Genomic DNA, 11,645 nt, shown 5'->3' with positions numbered 1-11,645 from the left:
CCTGAACACGAATGGGCAAATATTAATAAATCTGCCCCTAATTATTTAGATGAATCCTGTAAAAAGCAGCGGGATTCCTACTCCCCCAAATGAAAAACTGGATTGGGTGCATCCCTACTCAAACAATAGGGTTATTTACTAAACTAACTAAAAAATTTAGATTTTTTTTTTATATAAAATCCGACTTTTAAAAAAATCACTAATTTTTCGGAATGTATTAAACCCAGAGGATGGAAATGTCAGTATCTGAAAATCTCAGACCTGTCGAGGTTTCATATGAGTCAATGGGAGAAGTTCCAATGATTTTTTAATCTGCACTTCCGAAAAAAATCCTGAAAATCTAAAAAAAATAATTCCGCAAAGCAAATTTTCGGAAAATTTTTATAATAAATAAGTGTAAAAAACCCGAGCGGATTTGATCAGAGTTTGTTGCAGAAAATGTTGAGATAAATTCGGACTTATATAAATAATAAACAACCCGTATAAAATCATGTAGCACTCGGTTGACTAGCAATCTGATTGAAAATGAAGTCATTCGATTTCTCCTGCACTGATGCAGTAATTCATGTCCTAAGCTTATGCTATTTGTGCACAATTCTATTCAAATTTCTTTATGTTTATGGGTCTAGTATATGATCTTCGTCCCAAGATAACAGTGTTTATGAGCACAGCCTTTATCATTGTTCCCTTGAGAACATACTGTTTATACATGTAGCATATTATATTATTCCCTTGGTAACAACGGTGTTCATAGATGTAACCTATATCATTGTTCCCTTGATAACACCATGTTTATAGGTTTAGTGCATGACATTGTTCCCTGGATAATATGGAAAGCTGACTATGTTATTGTTCACAACAGAAACAATGATGAAATATGCAATTAATGGCCTTAAATTGTTCTTCTACTAACACAATCTTTGTATCAAATATTTCACCAAGAACGTTACACCCCGTTATCGAAACCTTCCTCTAAATGGTCTGAATTTTTACATTGTCAAATAACTCCCTCAGATTTGGTCAAATCGATTAGGGATTATAATAAATTAATTTTAGCAGAGAATTGGAGGATACAACATTTTAAACTTGCCCATCTAGGCTATGGGAAACTGTTTTCAAAAAATTCCTCTAATAGCCCTATTTCATATTGCCCTAAATGTGATGAAATTAATGTATCACTTTTCCATTATCTATGGTCCTGTCCAAAGATTGTCCTATATTGGAGGGAAATCTTTGGTTTTTTGAATTATCATTTGAAGATACAGATTAAATTGTCTCCGTGCTTTGTTTTTTTGCATCTGGATAATATGGTATGTTCTTCAGTTCCTAACACAAATTTTATTTCCCATGAAGATAAAGTTTTGACAGTTTTTTTCCTAGCTGCTTCCAAGAAAGCTTTATTTAATTCTTGGTTAGATAAAGAACCCCCCTCGTTAGCAGATGCTATTTCTTTTATGAACCAGCTTAGTTGGCAAGAATTATTATCCAAAACCAAAGGGAATGATTCCATAGACTCTTTTAAACTGATTTGGTCTCCTTATCTTGAAGCTTGTAATACAGGTGAACAAATAGGACGGTTTCTTCATTTGTAAGTTACGCGTTCAGACATTCCAGTCAACGAATGGACATTTTTCTTTCTTTCAATATGTTTACTTCCACTGGCTTAGTTAATTTTTGTTATTTTCAATTTATTGTTGTCAGTCTCTTAAAATTGTATTCCGTTTTCAATCTCACTATGCCATCATATTGAATACATGTCTTTCTTCATCTGCATAATATTTGCTGTCATAATGTTATTACTTGTTTAATATGAAAATCAAATAAAACATTTTCAAAATAAAGAACGTTACACATCATGGCACCTACATGTGGTCCAGCTTTTTACAAAGAAAACAAAAATTGCTTTTTACAAAATAAACCTTCTTCCTTGTGCTGTAAATTAATTTTAGCTCAGTCTACAAGATTTATAGGACATCTTGAATAGTTGGGGCTTATGAACCAAGTACCTAGAAACCAAGTCTGAGCACAGCTAATTGCCTTTGGGTTTCTATAGATCAACTGTTGTTATGAAGTGGTCCAATTATTTACTGTACTACGTGTTCAGGGTCCAGATTATAACTAATAGAACAAATGTTATGAAAATAGCAATATGCTGGCACAGACACATCCCATCCTTTGCTTTGCTCATGGCCTTTACAGAGAAAGGAAACATGTCTAATAGTGATTTTCTGGCCAGCCCGATACCCACAGGGCCCATGGGTTGGACAGACCTCAGCACTCAGCATTTGAAGGTCGTGGGCGGGTTCCTGTTGAACTCTGCTGCCTGCTCTCCCCACCTTCCTGCTTCTGTTTTAACAGGCATGCACTCATCCCGCCCCTTTTTGTGACATCCTCGTTGGGGCGGGTCAGCGTGGGCCTATAAATAGAGGGTAGAAGGCGGGCTTGGTCACTAATGTCTAATATTTCCTAAAGGGGTTGTGAACCGAGCCGTAACACTGTCCCATAGATCCAAGAATATTCATCGGTAAGCATTCTACTAGGGATGCACCAAATCCACTATTTTGGATTCGACCAAACCCCTGAATCCTTTGCAAAAGATTCAGCTGAATACCGAACCAAATCCTAATTTACATATGCAAATTAGGGGTGGGAAAGGGAAAACATTTTTTACTTCCTTGTTTTGTGACAAAAGTCGCGGCGAATTTCTGAGCTTTGCTGCCGGCGAATAAATTCGTTAAAAATCGCCGGTGAAAATTCGCCAGCGCCAATTTCCAATTTTTTCTCAAAAACGTTCGAATTGTTTAGATTTTTTCGTGAAAACGTTCGAACTGCTCGATTTTTAGTGAAAACGTTCGAATTGCTAGATTTTTTAGTGAAACCGTTCCAATTTCTCAATTTTTTTTGTGAAAATGTTCGAATTGGTTGATTTTAGTGAAAACGTTCGAATTGCTCAATTTTCCCATGAAACGTTCAATATGCTTATTTTTTAGTGAAAACTTTCTAATTGTTAGATTTTTTAGTGAAACCGTTCGAATTGCTTCATTTTTATTGTGAAAATGTTCAAATTGCTCGATTTTAGTGAATACGTTTGAATTGCTCGATTTTCCCGTGAAAACTGTGATTTTTTAGCGAAAACATTCAAATTGCTAGATTTTTTCGTGAAAACGTTCAAATTGCTTGATTTTTTTTATAGTGAAAACTTTAGAATTTCACAATTTTTTCGTGAACTTTCAGATTTCACTATTTTTCACAAATTTTGTGGGAAATTTGCTAATTTTTAAGCGAAACTGGAGAAATTTTGCCCATCACTACTGAACAATGAGAGTTCAGATTCCCAGTTCCATGTCAGACATCTTGCTGTTCTCTTACATATAGAGATAATTATGTCATTTTTTTCTTGATGATATTACACTGGAATCAGACATGGGGATAAAGGACAGATTTGTTCAGTGCTGGGAAACTGGGCTTTAAGCTTCAAAATCCAATTACAGGAACAAAGAACAGGGAGTCAGATTTATACAAATCAGCTGGGATTCTCATTGGAGGATTTTTTTACATTTTAATGCAGTCGCTGGTTGTGGAGATTTGGGGAAAATGTTGGAAAAGTTTTCTTGTGCAATGTTGCTTTAAGAATACAACCCTGATGTTGCTGGACTACAGTTCCCAGCATGCATCACCCTTCATTATATATTCCATTATTCTGGGATTTGTAGTCCAGCAACAACTGTTAAAGTTTGGTTGAGCAGTGCAGCAGGGTTTACTACTACTTTTATCCACATTGAGAGTTTTAACGTTCATCAAAATGCTTGGCAGAATAAGTATGGATGGCAAGGAGTTCTTGGGTAAAATGGACTTAGCATAATGGAAGCATCATAACCGCTACATATCGGCTTTAATAATGAAATAAATAATACACTCTGTTGAAATGACTTATTTCCATCTTCAGAACCAAAAAAAAGACAGAACACTTTCCCTGCTTTGCTTGCGTTGTCTGGAAAACCTCAGCTGCCATTGTAATTAATTCCTCTGCTTTCCTCTTGGCTTTTATACAGTTGATCTCTACGCCCTTTTGCTTTGGTTCGTGCTGAGGGAATCTACATTTGCTTTCGAAAGCTTTTGCAGAGTGGCAAAAATTCACATTTTATTCAATTTAAAATTGTTAAAAAGTTAGAATTCTGATCTCAGCATGTTAGGAAACATTTCTTTTATGATTTGTTTGCACTTAATCGTGTTAAGTATCACAAGTGTAGCTACCAATAGCAGCCAATCAGCAATTTCTTTTAAATAGTCTATTACAAGTTCAAAAATGAAAGTGAATACTTCAAGAGGTCGTAAACCCTGCTGCAACGCCATCCCACAGCACTCCCTAGTTTTCTATACAAGTTGCCAAGAACCGTAATTACAGTCGTATGAAAAAGTTTGGGAACCCCTCTTAATTCTTTGGAGTTTTGTTTATCATTGGCTGAACTTTCAAAGTAGCAACATCCTTTTAATATATAACATGCCTTAGGGAAACAGCAGTATTTCTGCAGTGACATAAAGTTTATTGGTTTTAACAGAAAATATGCAATATGTATCATAACAAAATTAGACAGCTGCATAAATGTGGGCACCCCAACAGAGATATTACATCAATATTTAGTTGAGCTCCTTTTGCAAATGTAACGGTCTCTAGTCGCCTCCTATAGCCTTTGATGAGTGTCTGGATTCTGGATGGCGGTTCTTTTGACCATTCGTCCATACAAAATCTCTCCAGTTCAGTTACATTTGATGGCTGAGTCTGCTTCAAATCATCCCATAGATTTTCCATGATATTCGAGTCGGGGGACTGTGATGGCCATTCCAGAATATTGTACTTGTCCCTCTGCATAAATGTCTTTGTAGATTTCCAAGTGTGTTTAGGGTCATTGTCTTGTTGGAATATCCAACCCCTGCGTTACTTCCACTTTGTGACTGATGCTTGAACATTATCCTGAAGAATTTGTTGATATTGGGTTGAATTCATCCGATCCTCGACTTTAACTAGTCCCTGAACTAGCCACACAGCCCCACAGCATGATGGAACCTCCACCACATGTGACAGTAGGAAGCAGGTGTTTTTCTTGGAATGCGATGTTCTTCTTCCGCCAAGTGCTTTTTGTTATGACCAAATAACTAAATTTTTGTCTCATCAGTCCGAAGCACTTTGTTCCAAAATGACTGTGGCTTGTCTTATCTTTTGCATAAAACAAACGACTCTGTGGCATGAGTGCAGAAAGGGCTTCTTTCTCATCACCCTGCCATACAGATGTTCTTTGTGCAAATTGCTTTAATTTGTAGAACGATGTACAGATACACCATCTGCAGCAAGATGTTCTTGGTGATCTTTGGGTTGTCTGTAACCATTCTCACAATCCTCCGCATATGCCGCTCCTGTATTTTTCTTGGCCTGCCAGACCTGGGTTTTACAGCAACTGTGCCTGTGGCCTTCCATTTCCTGATTCCATTCCTAACAGTTGAAACTGACAGTCTAAACCTCTGAGAGCTTGTTGTAGCCTTCCCCTAAACCATGATACTGAACAATCTTTGTTTTCAGATCTTTTGAGAGTTGCTTTGAGGATCCCATGCTGTCACTTTTCAGAGAAGCACAAATTGCAATTGGCCACCTTAAATATCTTTTCTCATGATTGGACACACCTGCCTATGAAATTCAAGGATTAATACACTAATCCAACCACTTTGGTGTTGCCAGTAATCAGTATTGAGCAGTTACATGCATTCAAATTAGCAAAATTACAAGGGTACAGAGATTTTCACATTTGCTTTGATTTCATACAACTGAATACTGCTTCACTAAAAATCTTTGTTCAGAAAACACCGCAGTACTCATGTTCCTGGGAAATGAAAGTCATACCACTGTGATGCTTTTTGTTGAAAGTGGAGTAAATTATTATGCAGGCTGAGAGGGGTTCCAGAACTTTTTCATATGACTGTATAGAGGCAAGAAATGTCACCAATGAGAATTCTACTGATCAATCACTTCATTATAAATGCAAAAAAAGATCTGACCAATAAGAATTCTGATTCCCAGCACCATGTCGGGCATCTTGCTGTTATCTTTCATATAGAGATAATTATATCATTTTTTTTTTCTTGAATATATTACACTGGAATCAAACATGGGGATAAAGGACAGACTTGTTCAGTGCTGGGAAACTCGGCTTAAAGCTTCCAACTCCAATTACAGGATCAAAGTCAGATTTATACAGATCAGCTGGGATTCTCATTGGAGGATTTATTGCATTTAATGCTGCCACTGGTTTGGAGATTTGGGGAAAGATTTGGAAAATATCTATTGTGCAATATTAATTTTAGAATATTGTTGGACTACAGCTCCCAGCATGCCTCAACCTTCATCATATGTTACATTATTCTTGCATTTGCAGTCCAGCAACAAGTGAGTAAAGCTTGGTTGAGCGCAGTGCAGCAGGGTTTACTTCCCCTTTAATTTGTGACTACTGGCCACTGCAATTTAGCTACTACATTCGTAAATCAACCCAGGAGTGTTCTTAAACAAAAAAAAAAAATCTTTCCATGGATTTAACGGTTAAACAATATAGAAAATAGTGAAAGTGGCAAAATGGAAATAACATGCATTATTCGTTGAGAGGGTAAAAATAATTTCCAAAACATTTATCTGGAATATAAGAAAGGACTGATAATGCACAAAACCCATTAGCAGGTGAAAAAAAACACTGTTTCATTTTCAGACTTTGATAGCGAAGATATAGCCTTTCGCTGACAATTTTACAAAATTGAGGAGGATTGTTATGTTCCCTCTCATTGCCCAACAACAAAGCAATTGAAGCTATTTTTCTTCGTTTTGCCACTGCTATTTCTCAGGTTAAATAATGTACCAACAAACTGCATTCACCCGAGGTTTAGCCAGAATGAAACACATATGTGGGGAATAGCACCTGCTGCAGCTCAGATTTGTTTTGTTTCAACACAGGCTAAAGAGGGGGCTTGAACCCTTGGAAGGATTAAAACTTTTATTATAAGATCCCCATGGGTCCAAATGGTCAGATGGCCAAATCCTTTTCATGAAAGGGTTAATACTTGTTAAGGGAGAGATCTGGTATCACTGATATTGTACATGTGTGATCAGGACCATCATTATAAATCACGGGGCCCTGTACAACACAATTTTTTGGGGCCCCCACCCCAGATCCCGCCCCCTCTACACCACAGTTAAAAGATCACACAGACATCAGCGCTAAAAAAGGTAACCCCCCCACACACACACACAAGTCCCCGTACAAGTCAAAAAAAAAATTGGGGCCCCAGAGAATATTTTTTAAAAAAAACAGGGGTTTATAGATTGTTAAAATAATACATTGGTGGCCAGGGGATTAAAAATAAAAAAACACAGTAGAATTGAACTCATGGCTTCAGGACTTCGCCTCCTTTAGTGACTTTGGGTCTTTTCCCCACTTCAGAACTTCAATTCAAGCTGTTTTCGTGACTTTGTTTTTTTTTTTTTTGCCGCTTAAGGACTTAAATTTCTGCTGTTTTCATGACTTTGGGTCTTTTTGCCGCTTCAGGACTTCGTGAAATGCTCTACCCGTTCGAAACACTTGTTCAAAGTGCTGGGTGCTCAACCGGAAGACCCTTCCCTTGCACAGGGTCAAAGGTAGATGTAGAGAATAATCCAGAAGCACACCAGTATATTGCTCAGTGAAATAGGTGCTTTATTTAGCCCATGTATATCCGAAAAAAAAAAGAGGCCAACGTTTCAGGCCCTTCTGGACCCTTTGTCAAACCTTTCTGATACACATGGGCTAAATAAAGCACATATTTCATTGAGCAATATACTGGTGTGCTTCTGGATTATTCTCTACATTTTCCCAGCTTCAGGACTTCAATTTCAGCTGTTTTCGTGACTTCAGGTCTTTTTCAAAGTAGCTAGAATTGTTGGAAATTATGTTTGAGGCTTCTGTACCAGCCCAAGGCAATCACAGCCCTTTAGCAGTAAAGATGCCCCAGTAGCTCACCATCTTCTTTTCTGCTGATTCTGCACATGCTCTGTGCTGCTGTCACTTACTGAGCTTAGTGACCCACTCACAATATACAGTACACATAGAATAGAAATGTCACAACATAAGGCTGATTAGTAATTAATACAGATAATTACTACATGGCAGCACAGAAACCAGTGCAATTAGCATCAGAATTTAATAATCAGCAAACCTGTAGCATCAGCTAATATTACAGGGGAAGCTCATTTTCTGCTGGATAATTAGTGACGAGCCCTAAGCTTAGCTTCTCAACAGCTGCTCAGAGCCCACTGAGCATGTGAGTGTCACAGACACTTTCCAAGATGGTGACCCCCTGTGACAAGTTTGAAGTCCTGGATCATTGCTGCTATTGACAAGCTGAAACTTTAGGCTGGTGCAATAAGTTCAGAATATAAAATATGGAATTGTTAGCCATATTAATTTTTAGGGTTTCGTTCTCCTTTTAAGGGGTGGTTCACCTTTAAGTTAACTTTTATCTCTCTCTACATCTTACTAAAAGCTAAATCAAAGATGAACAGCTCCTTTAAGTCAAATTCAGCAAGTTCTGGATCAGATCCCATTGAAAGTATTATTCATTGGAATACATTTAAAAGTATAAGCATGAGAAGCACCTGCTACTGTCCGATCACCGCCCTTAATCATGGCTATGAATAGTGATCTATTTGTGGAGCGATTCTTTTTGACAGCGAGTCTGGAGTAGTCTTTTCTTCCATTTTACTACTACTACGTCTCCTTTAAAGAACCAGTAACATCAATTAAAAAAAAACAAAAAAAACGACCAAGACATATTTAACTTAAAAATCGCAAAGTCGTTATTAATAAATACCTTACCAATACCCCTCTCGCGCTCCTCTTCAGAAAAGGCGACAGGGCGACGATCCATCGTGCAGCGCTCGATTTCTCCTCCCTGCCTTCTATAGGAGATAGCAGGGAGGAGAAATCGAGTGCCGCAAGATGCATCGTCGCCCTGTCACCTTTTCTGAAGAGGAGCGCAAGCGGTGTATGGGTAAGTTATTTATTAATAAAGATTTTGTGATTTTAAAGTTATATATGTCTTGATGTTTTTTTTTCGTTATATATGCAAATGAATTGTAAAAACAAATTGATGTTACTGGTCCTTTAAGACCTTTCCAAAAAAACCTTTAATAGTCGTTGGAAAATTTGCAGTTGCTCTTTGGATAAACACTGCATTTAATTAGGTTAACAGCTGTAACTTGATATATATCTTTCCTCTCTAGAAAGATGTCCATATGTTTTTTAAAGAACAGCAGGTGGAATCCCCTTTCCTTTGTACTTGACACACTCTCTTGAATCCAGCTTTTTATTCTCCATATCACCACTTTACTGTTGTTACATTGAATTTCAAGGCTTTCACAATTTGATAACAGCTTCTAGTCTCAGCATTTCTGATTTTAGTTTGTAAATAATAAAAGCTGTACGGACAATAACATATTTAGGAAAGATGCACTTGTATATTAATATATTTATTAATATAAATATTTCAGGACAGCACCCAGCAGCCCCTAACCTTCAAACATGTAGATTAAGGTATACAGGTATGAGATCCATTATCCGGAAACCCATTATCCAGGAGGTTCCGAATTACAGGAAGGCCATCTCCCATAGATTCCATTTTATCCAAATAATCCAAATTTTAAAAATGTATTTCTTTTTTCTCTGTAATAAAACAGCACCTTGTACTCGATGCCAACTAAGTTATAATTCATCCTTATTGGAAGCAAAACCAGCCTATTAGGTTTATTTAGGGGCAGATTTATCAAGGGTTGAAGTGAAAGTTCGAATTAAATTTAAATTTCAAGATATTTTTTGTATATTTCCACTAGGGAATAATCCAAATTCGATTTGAATTTGAAAAAAAATTGACAATTCGAATATTGAAATTTATCATGTACTGTCTCTTTCAAAATGGTCTATTACCTAGTCGAAGTATACTAAAATTAGCTCGAAATTCGAATTTAAAAATTAGATTTTTCAATTTGACCCTTGATAAATCTGCCCCCTTTCTTTGACCATTCGCCATCTAAAACCTGACGTATTGCTATTTTAGCCTATGGGGGACCTCCTAGAACCTATTTGGAGTCAATTGGTGGACTTTTTTTTTTATACAAAACTTTGAATCTAATTCAATCGAATACAATGTTACTTCAATTTGTACGATTCGAACAAAAACAGCCTATTCACCCAGAAAAAAAAACGTTGATTTTTTTTTTAATACATTTCGGTAGGTCTTTTTTTATTCAAATTTTGAAGTTTTTTTTTTTTATTCGAAATGTGACCCTTGATAAATCTGCCCCTACATGTTTACAGGATTTTCTACTAGAATTAAGGAATGAAGATTAGTGATGGGCGAATTTATTCGCCAGGTGTGAATTCGCGGCGAATTTGCGCGATTTGCCGCCAGCGAATAAATTCGCGAAACGCCCGCAAAAATTTGCGGCAAAAATTCGCCGGCGTCAAAAAAAAATTTCCGAAAAAATGGACGCCGGCGTCAAAAACGGGCGCCGGCATCAAAAACGGGCGCCGGTGTCAAAAACGAGACGCCCGCGCCGTTTCGCGAATTTTTCGCAGTTTTGTGAATTTCGCAAATTTTCCGGCGAAACGGCGCAAATTCGCCCATCACTAATGAAGATACAAATTACAGAAAGATCCATTATCCAGACAACCCCAGGTCCCGAGCATTCTGGATAACAGGTCCCATACCTGAATGAGTTTTAGTTTCAAAATATCAATTACTATCACTTACTAGTTTACCATTTACATAAATAATATGTGGCACATATGGAGGCCCATTTATCAAAGGTCAAATTTTAGTGGTATTAGAGCTTTTTGAAACCACGATTAAACTCTATTCCTCTAAATCCACGAATGCCATGAAAGTTATTAAAGCCAAATATAAAAATGTGATTGGAAAAAAAATGCTGAACGGTCCGAAAAAAGTAAGAATATTTCTAAAACCTCAAACTATTCTAGTTTTTCGCACAATTACTAGATAAAAAAAATCCGAAAACCTCTAAAAGTCTGAATGGTTGAAAAAAAGGTCCAATAGGATCAACACATCTCCTATTAATTCTATGGGACCTCTTCCGTTTTTACTTGGATACGTTTTGTGGTTTTTAAACTTAATACGTCTCAAATTTTTAGTTTTAGAGAAATTTAAAAAAAACATTTTTAGAGAAAAAATATAAATCTGAATTTTAATAAATCATTCCCATAGATTTCTATGAGCTTCTTGTTCAGGGTGAACCCTGGCAGTCAAAATTAATTTGCCTGCTAACAGTATGTGTTTCATTTGCACTGCAACAATACATTTGTATTTTTAGATGGGGTTAGTGACCCCCATATGAAAGCTGGAAAGAGTCATAAGAAAAAGGCAAATAATCTAAAGACTATGAAAAAAATGAAGGCCAATAGAAAAGTTGCTTAGAATTAGCCATTATTTAAAATACTAAAAGTTAATTTAAAAGTAAACATTCCTTTAAGGGTATGCAAAAGTATGACTGGCCTTTGGGGTGTTCAACCTACACAGGCACACAAGGTCTCATAAGGAAGGGGTCGTCATCCTGTCCT

Source organism: Xenopus laevis, chromosome 7L (genome assembly GCF_017654675.1).
Source record: "Xenopus laevis strain J_2021 chromosome 7L, Xenopus_laevis_v10.1, whole genome shotgun sequence".
Taxonomy (NCBI): Eukaryota; Metazoa; Chordata; class Amphibia; order Anura; family Pipidae; genus Xenopus; species Xenopus laevis.
Note: the sequence above shows the minus strand (reverse complement) of the source record.